The sequence below is a fragment of the Crocodylus siamensis genome, chromosome 11 (genome assembly GCF_052110815.1).
Source record: "Crocodylus siamensis isolate JL-2025a chromosome 11, ASM5211081v1, whole genome shotgun sequence".
NCBI classification, from domain to species: Eukaryota; Metazoa; Chordata; order Crocodylia; family Crocodylidae; genus Crocodylus; species Crocodylus siamensis.
Genome location: NC_143405.1, coordinates 3,807,708 through 3,834,313, shown reverse-complemented (window position 1 = coordinate 3,834,313; position 26,606 = coordinate 3,807,708). Strand labels below are relative to the sequence as shown.

Here is a 26,606-nt window from a genome sequence, read left to right as displayed (position 1 = left end):
GGCAGCCCCGGGGGGGGGGAGGTCTGCTCCCACACCAGCGGCCTGGTGCCTTCCAGCCGGGCGGGACAGCCCCGCCACGGCCCTGCCGCCTAGCGCCTGAGGCGGGCAGCCCCGGGGGGGGGGGGTCTGCTCCCACACCAGCGGCCTGGTGCCTTCCAGCCGGGCGGGACAGCCCCGCCACGGCCCTGCCGCCTAGCGCCTGAGGCGGGCAGCCCCGGGGGGGGAGGTCTGCTCCCACACCAGCGGCCTGGTGCCTTCCAGCCGGGCGGGACCCCCCCAGGGAGGGCTGCAGCCTTCAGAAGCTGCTTTGCTTAAACCCAGAGTGGGGGGGCTTCACTTTCAAGCAACCCCAGGAACTCGTGGCGGGGCTTCCTCTTGGCTTTCTGCTGCCAGATGCGGCTTGGTCCCTACAGAGGGTGTGGGAGACCCTCCAGCAACAGCTTTCCTTAGACCCAGAGGGGAGGGCTTCATGCTATGGGAACCCCAGAAACTCGTGGGGGGCTTCCTCTTGGCTTTCTGTTTTGAGAAAAGCAGCTTGGTTCCTCGAGACGCTCCAGCGGCAGGTCCCGCCGCATGGCTTCAGTGCAGGGGCAAGGTTTAACACAAAAAGAAGCCCCGAGGCTCCTTCCTTCCCCACCAGGAGTCGAGGTAAAAGCACATTGCCTGCAGGTGACCCCAAAACGGGCTGCGGCGCCCTGCTGCAATGAGTCGCGCTCTGCGTTCCCAGCTAGGAAGCTGCTCGGGGCAAGGCACCGTGATGCAGTATGCGCTGGCAGTAGAGAAGATGGACCGAGGCGGCAGGTCAGGCCCCAGCTGGGCTGGACGAAAAGGGAGCAGAGGCAGGCGCAGCCCTGAGAATCTAGTCCAAGACTCGCCCTTTAATGCGAAAGCATGGAAAGGTTTGCACTTGGGGGAGAGCGGCTGCAAGCAAAATAACCTCGGGTGCGAGAGGAGCCGCTAGAGACTGCGAGGGAGGCTGCGGGGTGGAGAGAGACCCCAGGGAGCAGCAACGCTGTGGGTGAAGGAAGAGGGCTGGGGGCACCTCTGGCCCTCGGGGAGCAGAGGTGACAAAGCCAGGTGGGCCGGGGACGACCAGTTGGAGGAGGACACAGTGGCCAGAAGATGCTGAGAAGCAGGCGGCGCACAGAAACGTAGTAGAGAAAGCTCATTTTGACAACGCCTCTTCAAAGAATGGGTAGGAAAAGTCCTGGGCTGCAAGTTTCTCCTCCTGGCAGGTCCCAGGAAAACCCTTCAGCTCCCAAAGCGTATTCCTTGACCAGCAAACAAGCCACGAATTCTGCTTCCCTCTGCCCCTGGTGTCTTACGTTCCCGATGTCCTGCAAACCCTGCCACACAATTTTATTTCCAAGACCACAGCTGTCTGTCCCAAGCCCTGGATTATTTTTTAGCAGCCGCCTCTGAATGGTGAAAGCTCTTGAAATCTCTCCTTCCCAATGCAGTCGCATGTAAAGAGAGAGGACCACGCTCCGAGTCTGGAAGAGGCCCCGCAGCACACCTCATCCCCGCTGCCAGCTCCATTTGAGCACCACTGACCCATCAGTAGGTCTTTTCTCACCGAGCCCAGTGGCCTGGCAGCTCTAGCTCTGCCTTCAGCAGTGGAGCAAAGCAGTGCAGAGTCCCAAGCCTGCCGTTGCTTGCAGATGCAGACCAGACATCGAGATCCTTGCCACCTCAGGGATGCCAAACTCTGCCTTTGTAAGACTGCAGAGCTCTGAAGAAGCTGTAACTCCCTAACCCTGGCTACATTTCCTTGGAAGGGGGGCTAGGCGCACATGTTAACAGCCATCTTGAGTGCTTTTATGGCACGGTTCCCGGCAGGAACAACACCTCACCCTCCTCATCTGTCTAGCACGACAGACATCCGTCCTGTGCCCCAGTGCGCTTCGACCGCTGGCTCCCACGGAAAACGCCCACTCGCAGGCTTGTGGGTTTACGGCTCTTGCTAGGACTGTAGTAGACTTTGTTTCTCTCTCTCTCTCAGCTTCTCTTCCTCCTCTTCTCCCTCCGTATGGACTCTCCTGCACCAGAAATCATTTGAGAGAAAAGCAATGAATACTCCTGTGCTGTCTACCCACATGATGCTTCTTGACCCTTCATGATTTTATGCCAAGCAAAGCTATGCTTCATTCACTAACCGCCTCACATTACCCATGGTAGCAAAATGCTAACATGCCAATCTGCAAGGAGAGGGGGTGGGTAACGTAGCAGCTGATTAACATGCAAGGTGGTAACTCAGAAGTGGAGGAGGAATCGTTTAAGATGGCTCAGGTGGGGGTGGACACACATGAACAGGAAAGAATGGCTGGAAAGCAGCAAGGGGGGGACGGAAACCTCTTCACTCTGATGTTGAATCTGAGACTTTGAGGTCAGAGAGAGCAGAGTGACCTTGCTTCAATACCGCAATTACTGACAGCATAGGGAACTGCACAGCCTCCAGACTGCAGCTATAGGTGGGTGTGGGTGAAGGACCTAGTGCCTGGCCTAGGTTAGCATTCATGAGAGCTGAATCAGGCGCTTCCTGTAGAAAGCACCACTCAAGACCACAGAGTGATGCTCCAGCTAGGTCAGGGTCTGGCAGCAGTAAAGTCCTGTGAGCCCAGAGCCGTGCCTGGCTAATGCACCCTGCTTCCCTGGGCAGCATGCTGCTGCTGCTACAGAGCTAGGCCAGGTGTCCCTCCCTGGCACTGCTGCCCTCCGCAGCTTGTTCTGCCCTAAACGTGCCCAGCTGGCGGGCTCTGCTGTGAACTGTCCCTAGAAATGCGTTTGCTTTTACGTGTCATAAGGGAAGCAGCATAGGGAGATCTGGGCTCTTTCCCAGCTCTGCCATTGACCTGTTGGGTGACTGGGCAACTCAGTGCCCCTCTCTGTACCCATTTCCCCCACCTGCTCCCACCATCTCTCATAGGGTTATTTCTCCCTTGCTCTGCCAAGTATTTCAGGGCATGTGAAAGGTGTTACAGCAAAAAAGAGCAACGCAACTCTCCAGCAAGTTGCTGGTGACTGAGCCGAGAGCCTTCTGGCTATTTATGAGGGTGTCTCATCTTGTTCCACATTACAGCCGCCCCGTTGCACTCTGGGCTTCTCAGAAGTCGCCAGAAGATGCTGGCTGCTACCCAGACCTCCAAAAAAATAATTTACTTAGCATTCCCAAGGAAAACCACCCACTGACCTAAATGAATTTAGTGTACAGTGATGAGATTGCCACAGGCTGAGTCTCTGTCCTGTGCAAATGCATCACAGATCTCTCCCGGCAGAGACAAAGGGAATCAGAAAGGGAACATTGCCTTGGAAGGACTCCAAACCCACCCTGGTACAAAGCCTGGAGCCTGCATGAGCCTGTCACTGCCAGGGTCAGTTCACGGACACCTCATGCTCTGCCCCAAGAAATAAGAGGCTTTTCCCCACCCCGAATGTGAAGGGAAGCCCAATACTCTCCAGTCTCCTTCCTTCCCACCTGCTCTGGCATGCCAGCTGCTGGGGTTGTGTCAAAGCACGGGGGAAGGGCAGGGGACTTCACCCATAGCTCACATATACATGGCAATGGCAAGTGTGGCAAAGCAGAGATTTTGGGCCAAAGTGGCTGGAACTGTCCTGTTGTGCAAAACGAGGTGGGGGATGCAGCTGTGAATTGCCCAGCCTGCAGTAGACAGGATGACGACATGTCCCCAGGAAGGATCGAATTATTCCTACCATTTCCTTTCCAACTGACATATATATTAATGTCAGTTGGAAAGGAAATGGTAGGAATAATTTGATCCTAATATATATATCTATATGATAAGCTTACCCAAGGAGCCAGTTGTGCAACTGAAATCATCAATGCAAAAATCACAGGTCCGACGCACAAAGGGCAAGAAAAAGATGAATGATTGAATTCCTCTGGGAAAGGAGAGAACAACAACATTACAAAAAGGGCATCGCAGCGTTGAGGACCCAGCAGGCTGCTTAGCTGCGGGTGAGAAGCTGGGCTGGGCTGGCACAGAATTGGGACCAGAGTTGGCAGGGCTCCCGGAGCTAGGGTGAGGGCAGTAGCTGGAAGGAGTTCCCAGGCTGGTGCTGGGGCTTGGTAAGGCTCCCTGGGTCCAAGTTATGGGGCAAGGTTGTACAGCCTCTTGGGGTACAGTCAGGCTCAGAGCTGGTTGCTTTGTCATCTTCCAACGAAGAATAATATTTACTCTCATAACATCTCATGGCGCTGCTCTGCCTCTTTGCACGACACGCTCCTTCGCGTTGGAAGGAAAGAAACAATTTGCAGACGCTGAGCAATGGTAAATTTCATGTGCCGCACAAGTCTTTTCACTTGTTCCTTCACAGGACTCCGAGAGAAGCGCAGTACATAAGCTCTCCCCTGGAGCTCGCAGAGACACAGTAATTTAAGACCCATCTTTGTGTGCTGGAGTGGGAACGCATGCTGGAGACTTTCAATTTCACTAGGATTTAAAGAAAGAGTCAAGAAGTCCAGAATGCTTTCTTATATGCGACTTGTATGCAGAAAGGACTCGGCACTGAACTGCAGGATTGGCCTAATGAGCCAAGAGCTTGGACATGCCGAGGGTGATCCTCGGAGGGTCACACTCTTGAAGATGAGGCCTAACAGGCTCTGGGGCTTCTCGCAACAGGTTATACACGTGTTCAAATCTTTGCCATACCAGGACCTGTGTAAGCACCCTGTCCCATGACCCGTGCTCCTACACCTCCTCCCCCATCACCTCCAGCTGTTTGTTCACTCACCACACTTGTTAATCTCATCAAGCCTAATGCAAACTCACCTTTGGAGCAGGGCTCTCTTCCCAGCGACGGTGGGGTTTGAGATCCTACCAACACAGCAAACAAGAGACGATTTGCCAAGCAGCGCTCAGAAGCCATCCATTTCTGAGAGCACCAAAGATAAAGAGCTTCCTTTAAAGCGTCTGTATCATGGAAATTATTTCTTCTTTTTGTTCTCAAGCTTGGAAGCACTGAGAAATTATTGTGTCCTGATTTTATATTAACATATTAATTATAATATGCACGATTAAATTCCAGCTGCTGAGACAAATAATCACAAGAAACAAGAAACGATCCATCACTGCATTCGTTTTCACAGGCCCATGAAAGCTTTGCTATACAGTCAGCGTGGTTTAAGTGGTCTGCAGCTTCCCATTTCAGTCGGGAAAAAGTGATAGACAATGGGCATGAGACTCATATACCTGTTTTACACTGGAAACATGGGTTCAAATTCTCTGCCAAAAGGACAAAGCAGGGCTTTTGGATGGTCCAGTGAATTCAGGGCCTATGAACATTTGCAACAGGAGTAGAGTTTACCACAGCAACCACTCTCACTTATCCCCTCGATTATATCTGTAATTCATGCTTAAAATTAAAGTCTGGATTTCCAGAAACAACCAAGAGGGTTCAAAGAAACCTGCCAGAAAGCGAATTACTGCGCTCCAGCAATCACCCCCCTGTGCAAGGAGGTACTTGCTTTGCAGCATGAACAGTGATATTCCAGCTTCTGGTGCCTGTGCCCATCCTGGGAGCCTCCCTCTTGCTCAGATGTGCCTACCCCTCCTTTTCCCACCTTTGCGAGCCATTTTTTTATTTGCTGCTTTGCCAAAAAGCTCGCAAAGAAATGCTGGCTTTGATGAAGTCTTGCCGTTCTGTTATGGTAACTAATGTAGAGAGAAGAGAGCTTAAAACCAAATTTATGTGCAGTTCCAAAGCATCAAGAGCTATCAATGTAGTGGCACATACCATATTTATATCCTGACTTGTCTTGAACTGGTTTGCTGGTGGTTATGCTCCAGGTTGATAGTCCTGGGGGTACTTACTACTTCTGTTGCGATTTTTAGGTGAGAACTGGAACATCTTTTAACATAAAACTATGCTCGGAGATCCGGCACTTGGAGCTCAGTTTCCTTGGGTAGTACTGTCGTTGGGGATGGGGCTGAAAATGTGGTTGTCCCCGTTCCACTCTCAGCTCCTCGTGCAGCAGGCAAGAGCCTTCAGCATCTGCCCCTCAGCTGACCTCTCTGTAAAACGAGAATAAATGAGAGTGTTTAAGCCCAGAAGGGGCTGTCAGATCGTCTGCCTGTTCTCCTGCATATTACAGGCTATTAAATTTCAATTTCTGCAGTGAAGGCATCAGGAGATGGAGCATCTGCCACTTCCTTGGCTAGTTTGTTCCACTGGCTAATCACCCTCATTGCTTACAAGGTATTTGTCATGCGGACGTGCCTGCTTCAAGCTTCCAGCCACCAGTACTTGTGATGCCTTTCTCCAGAGCCCTTCAGTACCCAGGGCTCTCCCATGAAGATGCTTGTGCATTGCAATCAAGTCACCCCTTCATCATCCCTTGTCAAGCTAAGTAGTCTCTCCCTCCGAGGTGCTCTCTCCTGCAGCATCTCCAGCTTTCACCTGGGTGCTCCCTTTGCTCGTTGTGAACCTGGACATAGCACTGGAACTCCCCCAGCCTGCTAACGTTGCCCGTTATCGAGTGAATATCAGCAAGTCCCAGGTGTTGCTGACTCTCTCTTTTTGGACTGCTACATGCAAGCTATCTATGCCCACAGATTTTTTATTTTTTAAAAAAATGCATATTCCCAACAGATGATATTTAATATCCTCCTTCCTAATGGACTGGAAAGTCCTTCATCAACTTCATGTTGCCTATTACTTATTACAATGTTTACCTACTTCACAAGGTCAGCTGAGGCTGGGAGGCTTAATTAATATTAGTAAGCACTCTGAAAGCCTGTGATGAAAGGTGCATTGTGCAGGTATATTACTACCATTACCCCATTTTGAATAATTTAAGATTCTGTGGTTTTCTACAATTGTTCATCTCTGGTTCTAACGACTCTTGCATCTGCAGAGAGAAGCATTAATCTCAAAGTTATTTTATTTAAAAAGTAGGGATCATGCAAAAATGCTCCTGTTGTAAGCACAGGTCAATGCTGTTATGTAATATTGGGAGCACTCAGCTCATCAGGGTGAAAGCCTTCTGAAATGCTAATGAGGTTACCACTTCTTGTGTCACCTCAGTAATAAAAATTAAATTAAATTAAATAGGGCATTCTTCGCATTTACTTTCCCCGCTTCCCTGCTGAGTTCCTGCTTTCAATCTGCTGCCATTTCACCTCTGTGCATCCCCTCCCAGTCTGGCAAAATGAGCTGCCCGCCCACACCTCACCCTCCTTTACTAAAAGAAAATATGGAATTTAATAAAGGACTATTTTGTGTTGTCACCTTAACTTTGCCACTGCTCAGCTCTGAGGCTGCAGAGTGCCTGGCTAGAGGCTTGTAGAGATCTGTGCAGCCGGGATGATATGGGGAAGGACTCCCAAATTGATGTCTCCACGTCTAAAGGGATTTGGTCAGTCCCTGCCTACCTGAATGCCATTGGCCAAGTTAGTGGAGGTCACGTGCTCTCTTGGTTTATCCAAATGGAACAGGGATAAGAACACCTAAAACTTCCCCCCTGCTCCCATTCATTTAATGATTGCAAAACAAACAAAAAAATTCATTTTGCAAATTGCTAAATCAATGCAAGGAATGGCCTACAATTTCATAAAACATTAAAGGTTCCAAACTCAGAAGCTAGAAAATGCCCGACTTCAAGGCTGTCTGTGCTTGTGCCGACACGTTTTGGCACAGACGGTCACACTGCTTTCCCTGTGCCTCAGGCAGCGCACAGGATGGACAGCAATCATGCAGCAAGTAGCAGCTCATTATTTCTTTTTTGCACTCCTCGTTAATGCTTGGCCCCATGGGACCTGTGCAGCACACCCTCCAAGTGTGGCTCTGCGTGCCGAGTGACTCATCTTGTGGGATCTTCTGGGGCGCTCGTCACCCCGATGCAAGCGAATTGCAGACATTAACTTTTTATCACACCAGCCCTGGGAGAGCAGTCATACCGTCTTTGTTTTACAGGTGAGGAACCGAGGCACAAAGAGAGAGGCTAAAATTTCCATCATCTCCGCTTATGGTGGGAGCCCAGTTTGAAACATCCAGGACCAGCTTTGTCAGAGTACTTATCTAGCCCTTCGCGTGGCCAAAGCATCTCAAACTGGGCAGAAGTAGAGGAGCACAGACTATCAGTGGCCATCTCTGAAAATTTAGGTTTAAATGACTTGCCTAACATCACGCAAGAGATTTGTGGTGGAGACAAAGAGAGAATACAGTGCTCCAGACCAGCATTTCTCTGTCCTAACTACAAGACCTTCCTTTTCATCCCTGCAGCCTGCTGCTTCAGTCGATGCAGACCTCTCGACTGATGCAACAAGCAGGGTAAGGTCAGAGGCAGCAGCATCCTTCACCATTCAGCACTGACTCATTCCCTGAGCAAAAGCCACTCTCTGCATTGAACAAAGCAAGCGTTCTCCAGCAAAAAAAAACAGCCAGCAAGGACGCAAGATACTGTCATAACACGTACGCACAAGGCAGCAGAATGGAGGCGACATGGGTCGCTTGAAGTCTCATGCATCTTCACCATCTCTGTAATGTTCACAAGAAGGTCTCTCCATCAGAGGTCTCTCTTTTGGAGGGTCTCTTCTTTTTTTTTTTTTTAATTTCTTTCTTTCTATTTCACTGAGCCTGGCTAGCAGCAGAGGAGACTTAGGAGCCTTGAGTCCCTTCTTCCACCTGAAGATGAGCACACTGCATGTTCCTTTTCCCCACCACCCTGCAGCCTTGCCCCTGGGGTGCCCCTCACCCCTCCTCTCCATGCACCCCCAGCTTTGCTCTGGGACCTTTTGGATCCCATCCCCCAGGAGACTCTCTGCAACCTGTCCTCCCTCCCCAGCCTGCCTTCATCTCCCCTTACCCAACTGCAGCAGCAGGAGCCGAGGAGAAACCACCTCCCTGCTCTGCCGCCCCATGCACAGCACCGCAGCAGCCTGGGCAGCACAGCTAGGGACCGGAGCAGAATGAGTGCCGCCACCCTTCTGTTAAGCATATATAAAAAGAGCAGAAGGTACTTCTGACACCATGGCAACATGATACCCAGCTCCAAAATCTTGTCTCCAGTGTATCAAGGAGCTGCAGTGCCTCAGAGTGGCCGTGGGAAGTGCTTTAAAAAGGGGCAAAGCACTGTATTCCCCCTGTGCCTTGTTTTTGGAAGCAGGTGAACCATTTTGGGTGGGGGAAAAAAACTCTGGGGGGAAAAAAATTCAGGCCAATGCAAAGGAAAGTTCGTCCCCCTGGCATGGGGAAAGCTCAGCCCAAACACTTAGAGTCCAGGAAAGGAGAGGGGCCTAACAAACAGGGGCAAATTAAATGTATTGGGCAACATGACCTTGCAGGCATTGGCACCAGCTGAACCAGTACACCAGCCCAAGCCCCCCCAGCACACCTCCCACTACCGACTGTGCTTTAGCCCACAACTGCAGGGCCTTTCAGTACCGTAAGCACGTCATCGCAGGGGCTCCGACAGCCAGCACGGGCCAGATACTGCAAGTGCCTTCCTGTCCACACATGCTGGTTGGACTGCAGGCAACTAATACATTTGACTCTCATCCCCGTCCTGCTCTGGTGACTTCCCAGTTCTTGGTCTAGATTTGGGTCTGTCTAATGAACAAGCTTCAGAAGGTGATGGGGCAGGATGGCACAGGGTGATAGTGGTGGTGGGGAGATCTGGACTTTAATGCCTGTGGAGCGGCAAGCAGGATGTGGCCACAGGAAGGCAAAGCTCCACCATTCACCCCCACACACAATGCCTCGCAGCAGCAAGAGGTTTTTTTTTCTAAAGCCAGATCAGAGCTGTAGCCTGATAAAGGTCCCTGCTGCTCCAGCACAAATGCCCACAGAGACATCTCCAGCTGAGGATTTCTCCCAAAGCCATCAGCTTGCAAACAAATCAATAAAAGGCTCTAATTAAAAACCAAGGTGATTAGCAGCAAAATGGCCCTACTGGAGGCCTCATAATGAAGGGAAGAAAGGGTTTCGATGACCAGGGCTGTCTTGCTGCTTTGCTGACTTTGAAAAGCGCCCTCAGGAAGGGCTGTCTGGTACGACAGAGATCAGCAGTTATGCCCTATGGAGGGGGGAGGCTTGCGCAGTGGACTTCTGTATTTGTTCAAACCTACTGATGTAAAATAATTTTACTGAAGTCTTTTTTTCTAGAATTAGCCCATAAACCTCCACTAACAGAAGCATCATAGACCCAGAGACAATGAGGGTTGAAAGAGACCTCATGTCCACTTCAAGCCCCTGCTCCAACTACATCATCCCAGCCAAGGCTGTGTCTACCTGGGTCTAAAACACCTCCAAGGATGGAGCTTCCACCACCGCTCTGGGTGACCTGTGCCAGTGTTTTACTACCCTCCTCATGAGATGGGATAGTAGGAAAACTCTCTCAACTTCCTTTGCTGCAACTTGAGCCCATTGCTCCTTGTTCTGTCATCTGCCCCCAGTGAGAACAGTCTGGCACCATCCTCTTTGCAGCCGCCTTTCAAGGCTGTTATTATTAAGTATCCCAAGGTGTTAACAGACCACTGTTAGTGTGTGTGGCTCACAACAGTCATAGTGCAGGCTGGAATCAGCAGTCACAAGTATTTTCACTTCACTCAAATGGGCTTTTAAGAAGCCCAGAGGCATGGCTCTTTGAGACTGCAATAAGCAGAAGTGCAGGCTGGAAAAGCTTGTTCTCTGCTCTAACCCTGACCTAGAAAGGCTCTCGGGGGTGACAGGTGAGATGGAGAAGACAAACAGCGTGTGTGTGGGGGGGGTTCAGCACCACAAAAATAAAATTGTTTTTTGCAAATCTCCCAGGCATTCACTTCCAGACTCTTAGGTGAATGCGGAGGCAGAGGCTCACGGAAGTGGCTCGTTCGTGCCTAAGGACATTGCTGTCCTCTAGTGGGAGGACGGCATCTGGCCTGCTCAGTGGTATCACTTGGCTTGGCTGCATCTTACCCGGTGTAGACCCGATTGTAAAACCCAGGTTCGGAGTGAATGCATGTGCAGCCAGCTGACGGCATTGGGATCTGTACTATGTACAGCTGCGGCTCATTACACTATTACCTTATTCACAGTAGGATGATATATTGTTGAAAGTGTTCAGCGCAAATGGGGCGAATAACCCATGGGGCTGTCTATGGGATTCCCTCGCTGGCAGGTGCGTTGGTGGTGCCAGTCTCAGTTAGCTTTTACTCCCCAGCTCCTCTGAGCTGCCTCTTGCTGCAAGTCTTCCAGTGAAGGGCTTAGGAAAAGCCCAGGCTCTTGCTTCTACAACCAAACCCAAGTTTATGCTGTTTCCCCTTCTGCTGCAGGGAGAGTTGTCTCTCCTAAGTGCAGGGCCCCCTGAATTCACTCAGGAAGAGGATTTGCTCCCATCCAGCCAGGCAGGGACCTAGGGGAACACCTGCCCCTGGTGCACGGATAGTCCCAGAGCAAAAACGGCAATACCACGCTCAGCTTTGGGGACAAAGTGTGAGGTTATGTCCTATGCAATGTTATCTGGGGAAGCTGCCCTTCCTGAGCTCTAAGCATCTTTAAATTGATGCTGTACGAGAAAGAGAGAAGCTGCAGCTGGAGCCCTCTGCACCCCCACGACGGCGAGCGAAATTCAAGCCCCTGGAAGTAAGACGCCAGAGTCTTCTTGCTGCTGTACTTCCTTTCTCCTAGAAAGCAGTGAGGGAGCTGACCCTCCAACCACCGCAGGGCTCCCAGCAGAGTGGGAATGTGCATTAAGGCCGGAAACACAAGGCAGAATCCCTGCCCTGCCTCGTGCCCACCCGGAGCCCTGCACAGATGAGCAAGGCAAGCCCCGGTGAGGTGCTGCAAGGCACAGGCATGTGGAGCTAAACCTCCCTGAAGGCCTTGAAGCCAGGGTCCAGTTATGGAATAAAAATCCTTTCAAATCAGTCCCTCTGGACTCAAACTGACATGGCAGAGACTGGCATCTGCCTCTGGCTTTTTTTGCATGGCAGCAGTATGGCCAGGAGGGTCTGAAGATATATTGAAGCATCATATTATATTAAAAATGACCACTCTGGCAGGGAGCAAGGGGCTCTCCAGCAGGTATAATGCCCGTCTAGCCAATTCTATGTCATGCCCACCACAGCCAGGGCACTCCTATAGTAAGGGGACAAACCAGGCCAGTTTTTATACCGAGGGCTGAGTTGGCCCTTCCTCCTCTGTCTTCAGAGGTCAGTCCTCTGTGTCTGCTTTTGTTTTTTCCTCCTCTGCAAATTGTGCCTGAGGTTTGGCTCCTGTGTGTAATAATGGAGTATGATCCAAATGCTGCAGCTGGGAATAGAAACCCACCTGGCTGGGGATTCAAACATACCTTTGCAGAGCTGGGGGTCCCAGTGAGGTTGGGAGGTAAGCAGCCTCCCAAAGACCAAACTCCGCTGTTCATGACTATATGCCAGCAAAATACCTTGCCTGAGACAACAAAAAACGCACACAGATCCCTGAACCTTTCTTCACAGGACTGGCGCACGGACCAAACGGAGAACTGGGAAGGCAGATGCAGCCCTGCTCCCCTGGCTTGTCGGGAAGCAGGCGAGCTGCCCACCTTGGAAACACGATTCACGAGAGAGCATGAAGCAGACGCAGGTCACGGCACTCCTGCCAAACGCTGCTCGTCCCTGGAGGAGCTGGCATGCGGCTTTCTGAGAAAGGTCAAGACCCAAGGAGCTTTGCAGAGCACTTTGAAGCTGGAGAGGGCTGTTGTTGTAACACAGCAAAGGCACAGCTTCCCTTGAGTTAAAACAAGCGGGTCACCGCCCTCCCCAGGGCTGTCAAACGAGCTGGGACCTCATGCAAGGCGGTGGCGAAGGGTAGATTTTGTTTCTGCGGACAGGAAGAGCAATAAATAAATCCATGGGAGGCAGCGCTGGAGATGAGTCAGAGGCAGGAATGAAAGACAGGCCTTTTCTGGGGAGGTAATTACTGCCGTTGGAAATGCAGATTCCTAGCATGCCTCGGTTCCACGGGGCTGAATAAATATTCAGATGGGGATGGCTGCGTTATCCTCAAATGATTAGGGCATAATTCATTCCTGGGCAGGTTTCCTGGCAAACGAACCCCAAGAGACCGGCTTGCTTTGTCCTTCTGCAGCAAAGGAGCCCACTCACAAAGGGGCTACAAAACTATGAAAGCTGACGCTGGTCTGCAGAGCTCCCCCATGTTGGACGGGGAAGGGGCGCGCTGTCCACCCATGCAGGTGGTGCCGGAGAAGGCAGGGAATTTGCCTTCAGTACCAGCAGCACAGAGCCCTCCCGTTATGCGGCGATGAAGGATGCAGCTTTCCTTGCAGAGAGGCCAGCAGCGCTGCTCCCAACCAGGACAAACAGTGCTGCATTTTTCACCCAGCTGCCTTGACCCCAGGATTTACCTTTTGTGTCTACCAGCTCATGCTTTGCAATGTGAGTTTCAAGAGATTCAACTACCTGCAGGGTGCCCACGAAGGAAACGGGGAGAAGGGGAGGGTCCTCACTCCGAAGAGCAAACAGCGGACGATTTATTTCTTCAGTCGCCGTCGGGGCCCGGGCAGTTGCTTGCATCATGCCATTAGCTGGAGACTTCTGCTGAAGTGACCCCACACCAGGCACAGGTTGTCTGTAGGAAGAGCCTGTCTCTGCCGGTGCCACCTGCCCCTCCATGCCAAGGCTGGCGGGATGGACCTTCCCCCTGCTACATTTCATCCATCTGCCCCACTGGCAGACAGAGATGGCAAAACAGCAGTCGCATCACCACCGCTTGACCCCTGCCCCACTTTTTACCATCAAGGAATCAGAGCCTAGAGGAATCCAAACCCCAAAGTGTGTGAAATAACTGCACACCAGGTCAATGCAGCCACTTCACAGCACGACTCGCTAGACTCGTCTTCTGTTGGGTCATGAACAGCCATGGGCTGCCTTTATTAATGGTACCACAGTAGCAGGCAGATGCCCAAGTCCAGATCCAGGCCTCTACGTACTGAAGAGCAACATGTGCCTGCAGTCATACGTAAGAGTTATGGCAAGCAGGAACCTGACCCCAAATCTTCCTGCCCAGCCTAGAGCGCCACCCATATGACTGTCCTTCCACCAGACCAGCTACACACAGGACACAGACGCTTCGTAATGGAGATGGCCCCAACCTCACCACCCCCAGCCCAAGGATCAGGGCATGAGCCTGTTCACTGCAGGCTGAGACATGCAGAGCAAGGGGAGCCCCTGCCCAAGCCCCCTGAGGCAGAACAGAGTTGCATCCAGCCAGGCTGCCCGAGAGCTCAGTCTCAGTCATGAAAGCAATGCCGTCCTCCTCCCCCAGCTTACCCCTCCCTGCTACTCGGGTCCTCTCCCTTGTCTAAACTACCGACCCACAAAACCACGTTAGCTGCACCGGAGAGTGACTAGGAAGTCCTCAGGTCCTAGGGGGTCACATTCAGCACAGCCACACCCCCGCCAGGGTGACAGCTCCGGGCGTCTCCAAAGAGCCTGAAACAAAAGGGCAGAGAAAGTCTCCTTTCAAGTGTCCGTTTACAACCTGGCCTGCCATAAAGTACATTTAACCTCAGCTGGGGTAAACAGCTATGGCTCTCCCTGGAGCCCTGGGATCTTTGCACCACTTCTTTCATGATCATCTTTAGGGGCTCTGCCTAACTGCATTAGTCTGAGGTTTAATGGCCTGAGGAAACCCTCACCAGGAATCTCTCTTCAGCGCTTGCTGAGCTCTGACCGCTCTAATGCAGCGCCACACGAACGGCTTTTCTGATTCTGGAGTGCGATTTAGTAGGCCAGCATGAAGCCTTAACCAAGGCTATATTTTAAGTTACCATCTGTGGCCAAGATGTAGATATACACACATATGCCCATATACAGGTCACATTTATAGTCATTTCCAGTTGCTCTCGAAGAGCAGCTGCTTTATGCCGGACCAGGTCCAGGGACGTGGCTGCCAGAGAAGACAGAAAGCAAAGGAGCACAGAGAGCAAATGCTTTTGGTACACAGGCGGGGGAGGCATATGGATATGGCAAAGGACACTATGCAAGGGAAAGCCATGTGGCCACAGTGCCTGGGCTGCATCTGCTCAGGAGATAAATGACTTCAGGACTGCCTCATCATCTCTTATAACCCTTGTTAATCAAGATCCCTGTGTGCTGTTGGACTGTTTCAGAATCAGCCATCTGCCCTTGCTCCTTCGCTGCCTTGTTTAGCGCGGATCTAATAGCATTATGCCATCTCTCCCCCGCATGCAATTTGTTAAGTGTTAGATTGAAGGGGGTTTCTGGAGTGATGCAGATCAATAAACGAGCTCCGACAGCCAGCGCATCTCAACAAATGCGAGGAAAGTCAGCCAAGCAGCAAAGGCGCCCATACAACATCGACTTACCTCCACCTGTCGATGGCCAGGTCAAATGCTTCTACGGTGGTCATGTGCACAATGCCATCAAAGCCCCCAAACGGCCAGGAAGTATCCGTTGGTGACAGCAGCTTTCACCTAAATACAAATCCCTAGGACTCAGAACCGAGGGTAAAGACACGGGTGAGGGAAGGTCTCAAGGATGGAAGGGCTATAAGAAACCTATACGCTGCATGCAAACAAATGGGAAGGGAGGGGAAGAAAACCTGAGAAGTCGGCTGTTTCCAGCCTTGCGGACACTGGTCTCCTATGTTAGCGCGTACCAGGGCTGTGCCCAGGAACAGCAGATGTCTTGTGTTCTGATACTCCAACATCTCCACTGGGAAAGGGGAGGAAAATTGCCACAAACTGGGATGGACAGCTTAAAAGGAGTAAGAGAGACCAACCCAGCCTGCCGAGTGGTGCCCCTCATATAGGGGGACTGTTCTTCCCACCCCAAGCCTCACCTTTCAGACCTTCCCCCTCCCTTTTGGGATCTAATCCCTGTACTGAGCTTAGCAAGCATGGCAAGGTGACACTTATAAACACAATTAACATGCAACTACCAGGGAGAGGCAAGACTCTAACAACGTGCTTGCTCCCAGAAATACAGAACCGCTCATCTCTGCAGCAACACGTCCAGCAAGGTTTTACTGTACACATCTTCAGTGAGGGAAGAGAAAATGCACAGGAAGAAGTGGTCCTCTGAGAAAAGCCCTCTTTGATGAGCTAATAAATCCAAAAGAAACCAAGAAAGAAGGTGACGTATTTCTGGTTTCCTGTGTGGGGTGCTGATCCTGCCCGACTAACCTGGTCTCTTTCAGTGACCAGGGAACAAAGAGCTTAGATGTGAAGGAGGAAGTCGGGGTCGCCTTCTTGGACTTCCCGAAGGCTTCGACACAGCGTCCCGCCCAGTGCTGGTGGGCAAGCTGAGGGGCTGCGGCACTGATGAATGCAGTCACACGGGTGGCAAACTGGCTCCAGGGGCGCACCCAGAGGTGGGGGGGACGGGTCTGTGGGCAGTGGTGTCCCCCAGGGCTCAGTCCTTGGGCCGGTGCTGTTCAACATCTTCATTAGTGACCTGGACGAGGGTGTGGAGAGCACCCTGTTCAAGTTGACACCAAGCTGTGGGGTAAAGGGAATCCACCGGCAGGCAGGGACCGCATCCAGGCAGACCTGGGTAGGTTGGAGAAGTGGGCAGATCTGAACAGGATGCGGTTCAGCAAGGACAAGTGCAGGGTGCTGCACCTGGGGAGGGGGAACCAGCATTATGGTTATAGGTCAGGCGCTGCCCCTCTCGGCAGCACAGAGGCAGAGAGGGATCTCGGAGTCAGGATTGACTCCAGGATGAATATGGGTCGCCAATGCGACGAAGCGATAGGCAGAGCCGACCGTACCCCGTCCCGCATCAACAGGGGCAGCACTGACAGGTCCAGAGAGGTCTTGCTCCCCCTCTACGCGGCGCTGGTCCGGCCGCAGCTGGAGTCCTGTGTCCAGTCCTGGGCGCCGCACTTCAGGAGGGACGTGGGGAACCTGGAGAGGGTCCGGAGGAGGCCACCCGCATGGCTGGGGCCTCCGTGGCCAGCCCTATGAGGAGAGGCTGAGGGACCCGAATCTCTTCAGTCTCTGCAAGAAGAGACCGGGGGTGTCGGGGGGGGGGGGGGGGGGGGGGGGGGGGGGGGGGGGGGGGGACCTTGTGGCTGCCACAACCTCATCAGGGGCCAGCAGCAGGGACTCGGGGAAAGTCTGCTCCGCAGGCCCCCCTTCGAGTCACCAGGAACAATGGCCACAAGCTGCGGGAGGAGAGGTTTAGGTTGGATATTAGGAAGAACGACTTCACGGTAAGGGTGGCCAGAGCCTGGAACAGGCTCCCCAGAGAGGTGGTGCTCTCCCCTTCCCTGGGGATCTTCAAGAGGAGACTGGATAGGCACCTGCTGGGGTTTTATGACCCCTGCCACCCCCAGTGCTCCTCCTGCCCATGGCAGGGGGTCAGACTCGATGATCTGTCTAGATCTCCCGACTCACCGATTCTGTGGTCAGCTCCCTTCTCCACATCCATCACGGAGCTACCCTGGGCCCAGTGCTGAAGGGCAAACGGAGTGAGACTCATCCCTGCAGGATCCTTGGGTGGAAGCCGGCAGAGGAAGGCAAAAGATCAGCCTTCATTACCTTATTCCTCTTCAACTGCATAGGCATCGCAGGGGACCATTCGCTGGAGACTGGATCAAACTGCTCAATGCTGCAGAGCTCTGCGAGGTCGCCCCGGCCCCCCACCGTGTAGATCTTCCCTCGGGAGGTCACACAGCCCAGTTCTTCCCTGCACATCCCAAGAGGAGGGCAAGGGGACCACGTGTCCTCAACGGGATCATATCGTTCCACTGAAGGAGACACCGCAACGGAGAGGCACAGGACTAAGAGCCACCGAATCCGGAGATGGGGCTTGCCTGTGGTCAGAGAGGCGAGCACATCTGTGCCTCAGTTTCCCCACACTTGCCTTCCTCCCAGGGACACAGCACAGCCTTGATACTGGACTGCCAGGTGCTTTGAAGACTGAAAGTGCCACGCAAGTGCTAAGCACTGTTATTACAGTGTTAGAAGCAAAGGAGATACAGAACCCATTTCCAGGACTAGCGTGTTAGGAGGTTGCTTGCCTCTGAGGTCAGGCAATCGGATTTAAATAAGGGAAAAATTTAAAGGGGATGGAAGCAAAACCTGGAGGGGGTCACAGGGTTGCAGACCCAGCATACAGCTCCATCCTACAGTGGTCGTCAAAGGGAGCAGCAAGCTGAATTAACAAGTCAGGGCTTTGCTTCCTCAGCTGGCCCCCTCACTCCTGCAGGGTGCCAGGCTCTCAGTATATGGGAGGCAAAGCACTTGGGGGGGCCAAGAGTAAAGGACGACAGAAGGACTAGCTGGCCCTAGCACACAAAAGCCCCAGGCACTTGTCTTAGAGGGTCAAAAGGGATGGATGACACATTCTCATCAGGAAAAGGTTTCTGAGAGGTCACTGTCACATGCACGTAACTCTTCTGTTACCTGAATAGAGCGGAGACTGGCCATCTGAGCCACCCACAGCGTAGAGGCAGCCATTGAGCACTGCTATGCCTAAGCCCATGCAGCAGCTGGCCATGGGGGCCACCTCGCACCACCTGTCCTCGCCCGGATCGTACCTGAGGCCAGGAGGAGTCCGTCATGAATTCAAAGACCTGCCCCAGAAGCAGCAGCCTTGGGTGCTCCTGAGAGCTCACGGGGGTCATCTCCAAACCAGGTTTCTGGTCCCTGGCCCGTCTCCCTCTCAAGAAGGCTCCCAAGAACCATTATGAAATGCACCTTTCCGCCTGTCATCCTCATAAGGCCTGTCCCGTTTTCCCTCCTCTGTTCTTTGGCTGCTAGATCTGTGACCGCTTACAAACAGGAGCATCAGGTGAATGTAGCACTAGCAAGAGCCCTGGTGACTGAAGGTCTCAGTTGACAGACCAGGCCGAGATCACACAGAGTCCATGCAAGTCTTCTCACCCAGCTCCCTCCAAGGCAGTGCGCACAGCCAAGGAGGGAGAGGAAGGTTTTCATTCACTCGTGATTTCTCTCAAGAGATTTAGCCAAGCTGGGACCTCTCATTTTAATGGGGCTGGGTAGAGCAGGCCACCATATGAATTCACAAGTCATATCTGAGGTTTGCAGAGGCTGGGTTCCTCCCTCTCCCTAGCAAACCAAAGCGATCTGGATGGGACAACCAGAGGCGAGGCTGTGACTAATTCCAGTCTCTTGCGACCTCAAATCGACAGAAATTCTTGAAGGACACCGACCTTGACAGCTATGTCCATCCACGTGTGTGGGACTGCACGTACCTTTCCACCGTGCTAAGGCAGAGCAATCCATCATGACCGCCTACACAGTAGCGGTAACCGCCCAGCTCTGCCAATCCCACATCTCGCTTGCTTTCCTGCAGCGGGGCCACAGCACAGCTCCATTCGTTCGCTTTGGGATCGTACCTGTGGGAAGGAAAAAAAATAAATAAATAGCATCCGTTTTAAAAACTAGGTGAGATAGTGTTGACAGCTGATAAGATGGCAAACTCCTTGTATGCCAGTCTAAGAAACAAAGGGTTAAGAGAGACATTAGCTGGAACCGATGTGAATGAGGAGCATCAGGTTGAGTTTCACTTTCGAGGGGAAGATCTGCTGCCCCAGTTGCCTGGAGCATTGTACAGGTGCCAGCACTGAACAGAAAAATGACAAAAAAAGGGCTGAAGTGCTTGGCTGGAGCCTAAAGAGACCTGTGGGCTGCCATCCACTTCTTGTGACTGCCTCTCTCCATGCTCAAGTTTTCCACCTGTAAAATGGGAACACCACCCCAAGGCTCCTGGGAATGAGAAGACAGTGAAAACTTGGGCAGGACTGCATCCTACCAGAGCAGCTCCATAGCAAAAAATAGAAACAGATGGTCAGGCTTGGAATAGCCCAGACAGCAGGTATCACACACATTTTGGATATGCATACAACACAAACAGGGCTGTTTTATTCTTAAATTATGGAGCCCCACCCTCTAGGATCCAAACCCTTTTCCAGCTGGCATGGTCTTTTCATTCCCAACAGATGGGAAACCTTTAAAGAAGAGATGAAAGACAGTTTTGAGAAAGTGTTCACAACTATGAAAAAGGTGTGTTGTTGTTGTTGTGGGGAGGGAATGCTGAATCGAGTCTAGTTATACCCATTTGCTACTTGTTATATTAATTTGCACAATATACCAACCAACTGCTCCTTGCTCACCCAGACTGGCCGTACCAGAGCTCCTGGAGTAGAACCAAGGTTGCTTTCTTTGAGCACCATCTCCTCCTAAGGATTCAGGGGAGTTTCAGGAGTCTGACTCTACATCTTACCGGTCCCCGTTAATAAGTGAAGGGACGGCTCCAGCCTTCTGCACTGTACAAGTGGGTTATCCACCTGCTAACACACGTTTACTTGGAGGAACTCAAGCAAGTGCTTCAGGTCTCATAAAGTAGCCAACACATTTGTCTCATCAAAAGCAGCTTTCCCAAGAGGTTACAGCCAAACTCCACCTAGTGAAAGATGCTCTCTTCTCTCAGGCCTCTCTCCCACCTGCCCTAATCCTAAGAATCAGCTTCCACCTCCTTTATAGACTTTTAGTTGACTTCTTCAGGTTATTTCAGCCTCCAGACGAGCTTAATTTGCATCCCTTTCACAGATAAGAGTTCACAATTGTCCCTTCATTATTATAGGCCCAAGAGTTTCCATTATGGCTCGGAGCGCTATGCTTTTGCAGACTGAAAAGTAAGATTATGTGGTTTAAAAGAGAGAGAAAGAGCACACTTCATATACTATCTGAAGAGCAATCTAATTCCTGGAGCCCATCAATATGTTTATCATACTTAGGAGCTATTTTACCCTTCAGCAATCGTTTCTGCTCCTGGTCAGATTCCTGATGGAGACTGTTTACACTCCACTCAACCTGTGAGCAATGGGAGCAAGAGATCATTGGGCATCCCCTTTCAGCTCGGAGAGACAGTTTCAAGTATTTCAAGCCTCAGAAACCTTCTGAACTTCAAGGTCTGGTTTTAACCCACTTGATCAGTCTGATGACTTAACACAGGATAGAGACTATAGATGTGGGCCAAGAAGGAGCAAAGTTCATGTTTAAACAGTTATCCAATGGGCAGTGCTTCCGAGTCCAAAGTCTCATTTGGAGATTGCCGCATGGATCCAAAACCCAAACAGAGAGGAAGAAGGTAAAGTGTTCAAATGTCTATTTATTTTCTACTACCCCAAAAGAAACATAAGTTTGTCTACACTGCACCCAGTTGTGACTACAAACATTACCCGGGCTACTTTTAATCTGTCCAGCACAGGCAACAATCACAATGTAGTCATGGTGGCTCAGACCACTAGGCCCATACCACAGGTCTGATCCAGGAATGCGTGATCCAAAATCCCAAGTAAAGTCTGCAGCTTCCAGCAGTTCCTGCAAACAAGAACCACCCAGAGAGGCGGTGGAGTCTCCATCTTTGGAGGTCAAGGCCCAGCTTGACAAAGCCCTGGCTGGGATGATGTAGTTGGGGCTGGTCCTGCCTTGAGCAGGGGGTTGAACTAGATGTGACCTCCTGAGGTCCCTTCCAACCTTCATTTTCTATGATTCAATGAATGCCAGGCCCCAGCTACTATGCCTACATAGGGATTTTCCTCTGCGCATGCAAAGAACATGCCAATCCCTCGTCTTCCTGCTCCGATTGCCGGTCTTCTAGCCTTGTGCTCCTGCTTGACATAGGATTACCTCTCCACGCTGCTGAGACATGTCGTGCCATCATAGCCCCCAATGGCATAGATGCAGTTTTTCAGAGAAGCCATTCCTGCCCCATGGTGCGGTCAAGAGATGGACCCCAGCACTTTCCATTCATGCTGGAGGGGGTTATAATGTTCCACCCCACTGACAGCGTCCCTGTGGTGCCAGCCTCCCACTGAAAAGATAAAACATAGCACAACCACAGAAGGATAAGCAGGACCAAATGCAATCAGGGAAGGCTGAGAAGAGAGCAGCTCAGAGCCCTTTGCCACCACTGAGTAACTCTCAGAGCTCCCCTGCCAAGGCAGGAAATGGTTTCTGTACCAGTTCTGCATAGGCTGGAAACAGGCCCAGGGAAGTGAAGCAACTTGCTTCAGGGGATGCAAAATGACAGGAGAAGACCTGGGACCAGAACTCAGGGCTCCCTATTCCCCACATCTGGTGCTCACACAGCTGTCCCCTGGGCTTCACTATGGGGAACTTAATTGGCTGAGAAATATAGAGTGTGTGTGTATTATACATATATATACACATACACATATACATATACACACACACACACACAACACTTAAGCCAGCTCTCTGTTGCTATCTTATGCCCCACATTTACCCACCACCATTATATTGAGTCACCGTATGCACCATTTTTAAAACTCCAGGCATCCGAGAGGCTTGCAGACTCTGGAGGGTGCTTAATGATCGGTTATTGCGGGGGCAGTTGTATAATCATGTTTGAAAATAAACCAGCCTAGAAAAAAAAAACAAAACAAAACAAAACAACAAAAAAACCCCTCTGCAACACAAACTCTCCTACCCAAATTAAATCAGTTCATGAGAAAGAGCAGAGAGAAAATAATACTGCTTTGATCTGGGGATTTGAAGAAGCATTTTGGTTTTGCTGGTTGTACCAGCTGGGTGCCCATAAACTTGCAACCAGGGATATTTTAAAGACAGGTAAGAAGTGTTACTGGTTTATTGAATTTTTACATTTCCAGGGTTTTCCAACAGGCCTCAGCAGTTATTTATCAACACGCCCATAAACAGCATCATTCCTTGGGTGCTATTAAATAAATATTGTGGTGGCTGGTTGATCAGATTACTACCATCATAAGGCAATTTAAAATAAATGACTTGACACTCAGGTACTGAGAACACCATGCTGAGTTTAATTGGAACCAACTGCAATTGGGATGCTGCAATCGTGGGTTTTATTGTTAGTTCACAAATGCTTAATTGGGAGAACTAATATTTTTTGTGGAAATGGCTTCAAACGCTAGTATTCATTTGCTCACTGAGTAGTTTAGCTGGGCTGGAACTTGTGCAAGGCGTAGCTTTTCAGAACACAGCCCAAGCTTTTTCTGAAATAAGGGAAGATTTTCTGATTAATTCATTTCTAGGGAAAGATGGTAACCGATGCTGTTCATGCTCATTGACTGCTTGGGATCTACAGAGTCTAACTTCTGCAACAGCTGAAGGGGTTTCAAAGTTTACACCTGGAAAAGATGCTCTCCTCACTCCACGGGGAGTCCTGTTAGAACTAGCAGATCCCCACTTTAAAAGGGGAGGCATTTGCTGCAGACAGGTTACCCAACCACTTTCTGAGAAGGGGAATGTTACATCAATGCATCTTCCATATGCCGATGTGCTGTTACCCATCTCTCTGCTCCAGAACCAGGAATCCTGACAGATCTTGGAGCAAAGGATTAAGGCGTGGAACGAGATTCTCCCTACAATCCTGTCCGTTCAGACCATTCATTCGACCTACTGCAAAGCTTCCTCCCCGAGTTGAGATCTGGGTCTCAACCCACTTGCTTCATCACTATTATTTGGATTAGTCAAAAAAAACCCCAAAAAGTGCAACAACTTAACAGTTTGGACAGAAGAGAGAGACTGCCATCAGCTCCCCCGTAGTAGTTCTTGGATCAGCAAACTCCCTGAAAGCAACAGCTCATGGAGAGGCACCTGCTCTGGTCTTGAAACCTGGCGTGCTCAGGGACCGAGCTATGGTAGCACAGAGCTCAGCAAGGGCTGCACACAACCCACCCTTCCCTCCCCGCCACCACCAAGAGACAATCCTGGGGTGCTGAGCCTCCCCCAACTCCGCTCTCAGCCAGGAGTTACCAGTATCTGAGCTAGCTCTTTTAAAATGAGCTGGGGTATGTCAGCATCAGCTACAGTCACAAGGATAATAGCGGTGCAAACATACCCTAAATCCACAAACTCCCCGCCAACCAATGGCCTGGCAATCCTGCCTTTCAGATACGATAGATAAGAAGCCTGAAGTCTTCTAGATGCACGTATTCATTGCTTACAGAGGACAGACGCCGCACTGAATTACCTGAACTTTGGATTCAGGTATCTCTCCCATGCCACAGGCGGGTGGAACCACAAGTCATCACGGGAGTTAGATCGTGGTTACTGAGAACAGTGTACACAACATACACCAATAATTGTTTAACCCCTGCTGCCAAATGCTAGAGGCAGACTAATCCTCCACAAGCCCTCTGCACTGTATTTGTAGCATATTAGGTAGACAACAGAAACCTTGTTTTCTCATATTGTCCCAAGACCTTAGACGACTTCTAAGCTGGACTGGATCATTAGCAGAAAGATGCTCCAGTGCTGGGAGCTGGACCTAGCCATTAGCATGCCGTCTCCCATCTTCAGAAAGGGTGAGCTCTATTGCCTTACACTGATGCTTCATCCTTGATGTCTGACTCTCTTATCTAGTCAGTGCCACTTCTATATTGGTATTTTCAATGCTTTTCCCAACCTCTGTAACAAACCCATGTATCAAGCAAAACCAAGGGAGGAGGAGAAAGGGAAAACTTACCGGCAAAAACAAGCTCAAGCTGCTTGCTCATCTCAGAAGCTCTGGACTCAGCCTCCTGGATAACCCTTTTTCACCAGCAAATCAAGCTGTTCCCTAAAGCAAAGCAAATTCCCCAGTTACACCAATATCTCAGAAGAACTTGGCTGGCCAAGCAGGCACTGACACATTCCCAGGGAAACAGTTACTGCGGGGAAAGGACACGCACGATATGAAGGCTAAAATAGTAGTGGAGACCTTACAAACAGCTGCTGCAGGCTCTGTCCTAATGAAGATTCAAGCTCCAACAACTAATCCCAATGATCAGCGAGGAGGCTTGTACATCCTTTGCAATATCCAGGGTCCGAACGAGAGCATTGTGCATCCCATGACTACAGATCCTGGTTTATTTTTTCCTTTGCTATCTAAGTTAGCAAGTAGCAGAAAACTGAATACAGTTCGGAGGTCAGGCACTTTCCCAAAGACCCATCAAACAAGCACCTACCTGTAAAATTGGGCAGCAAAACCTGTGCAGTTGTTTCCAATTACTGACTACGGCAGAGCTGGAGGTTCACAGGTAGCTCTGAAGCTGGTTTTTCAGACTACGCTGCAAAATTAAGAGCTTGGAGTTCTTTAATACTCACTAACAAACTACCCCTGGGGTTAAGCAAGAACGGAATCAATAATGTTTAATTTATTGAAAATTAAGAAGGGTCTATTAGAAACTCTTCTCTCTCCTCTAAATCCTATAAAATCTAACAGAATATCACCATAGGGTTTCTGAAACTTCTAAACCCGGGATGGCCAGCTTGAGACACGAGTGCCACAAATGGCATAGGCAGCCTCTGTGTGGCAGGAGGGAGATTGGGGAGGGGCCGGGTGATGCAGTGACAGATAGGACAGGGAGCAGAAAGCAGAGCAGGAGATCAGGCACAGAACATGAGATGGGGAGCAGAAAGCAGAGCAGCAGATGAGGTAGGTGAAGGGGATCAGAGGGACAGTCGGGGGGGTGGGGAGGTGCAGGGCTAATTTGTGGCATGCGTGTGAAAACCAATGATTAAACCACCTCTCTAAAGCAGGGGGGATCATTCACTATCAAAACGCTATACATAAGACAGCTCACAAGCACTCCCGTTCTCTGCTCAGTCTTGTGGGACTTTAACCCAAGAGTTTTCTAGAACATTAACCAAATTGCTCTCCACTTCCAAAAAAAGACAGTGATGTTTTTTAACTATTTTTCTACCCATTTTTTTTTAATTTAGGGAAAGCATCTTCCTTAACCCCCAAAATGAGGTGTGCACAAAGTGAGAGCATGGTGTACACTATATAAACAGCACTACTATAATTCCCCTTTCTTCACAGTCCTTCAGCCTTGCTTTAAACTTCACTTTTCACCCAATTTTCCCATTGATTTTCCTCCCCTTCACTGCTTTATGGAAATAGGAACACAACAACATTCAAAACCAAGCTAATCTTTCAAATACAGCAAGTCTGAACGGCATGAAATACACTTAAAGTGCGGCGATTCAACTCTGTTAACTTATCAAAACCTGAAAACATATCGAGTTGTGGCGAGGTCAGAAGAGAGCCAGATTACCGAAGAGTGCTAGGGTGACTTTAAATCCATGCAGCGATGTTAAATTAGTAACCTGCAAATTACGCAATTCTCTGCTATGCCATCTATGGAACTCACCCTTTGTCTTCATATATACCCATCCCTATGCACCAAAGGAGCTCGCAGGGCCGTGAAAACTGGGTTGATCACCTCCCTCTAGTCCCAATGGGAGCAGGAGACTTGTATGTCAACCCACACACCAAAAATAGGAAGGTGCCGCATGTGTTGGGAAGGAAGGTCACATAGCATACAAATTCCTTGCAATCCTTTGTTCCTCTCTGCAGCAAGACTCGACAGCTTCCTGAACCCAGGTGACTGCTCACTATGATTTTGGGTACCTGATATCCGTCAAGCAGCAGCTTTACCCATTGCTGCCCTCTTCTCCTTTATCACTAATTTAGTTCTTATACAGTGCTCTGCAAAATAGTTCCTCTCACTTTTAGGTCAGTAGGGCACAAAGAACAGTCATTAAAATGCACGTGCCGCTCATCCCACAGGGAAACTGGATCAGAACCCACATCCGTCAAGACCGAAGCTGAGCCAAGGGTGGC

General features: G+C 50.6%; 1 long non-coding RNA gene across 1 annotated transcript; it reads right to left on the bottom strand.

Moving 5' to 3' along the window:
* Positions 1 to 936: 936 nt before the first annotated feature.
* Positions 937 to 24,627, bottom strand: LOC149855277 (uncharacterized). The gene is made up of 8 exons (XR_016438465.1): positions 24,465 to 24,627; positions 19,183 to 19,326; positions 15,326 to 15,433; positions 13,398 to 14,429; positions 12,539 to 12,798; positions 4,791 to 6,032; positions 3,809 to 4,451; positions 937 to 2,039 (listed from the first exon to the last, which is right to left on the bottom strand). It is a non-coding gene; the product is annotated as an uncharacterized LOC149855277 (long non-coding RNA).
* Between the last annotated feature and the right edge of the window lie 1,979 nt (positions 24,628 to 26,606).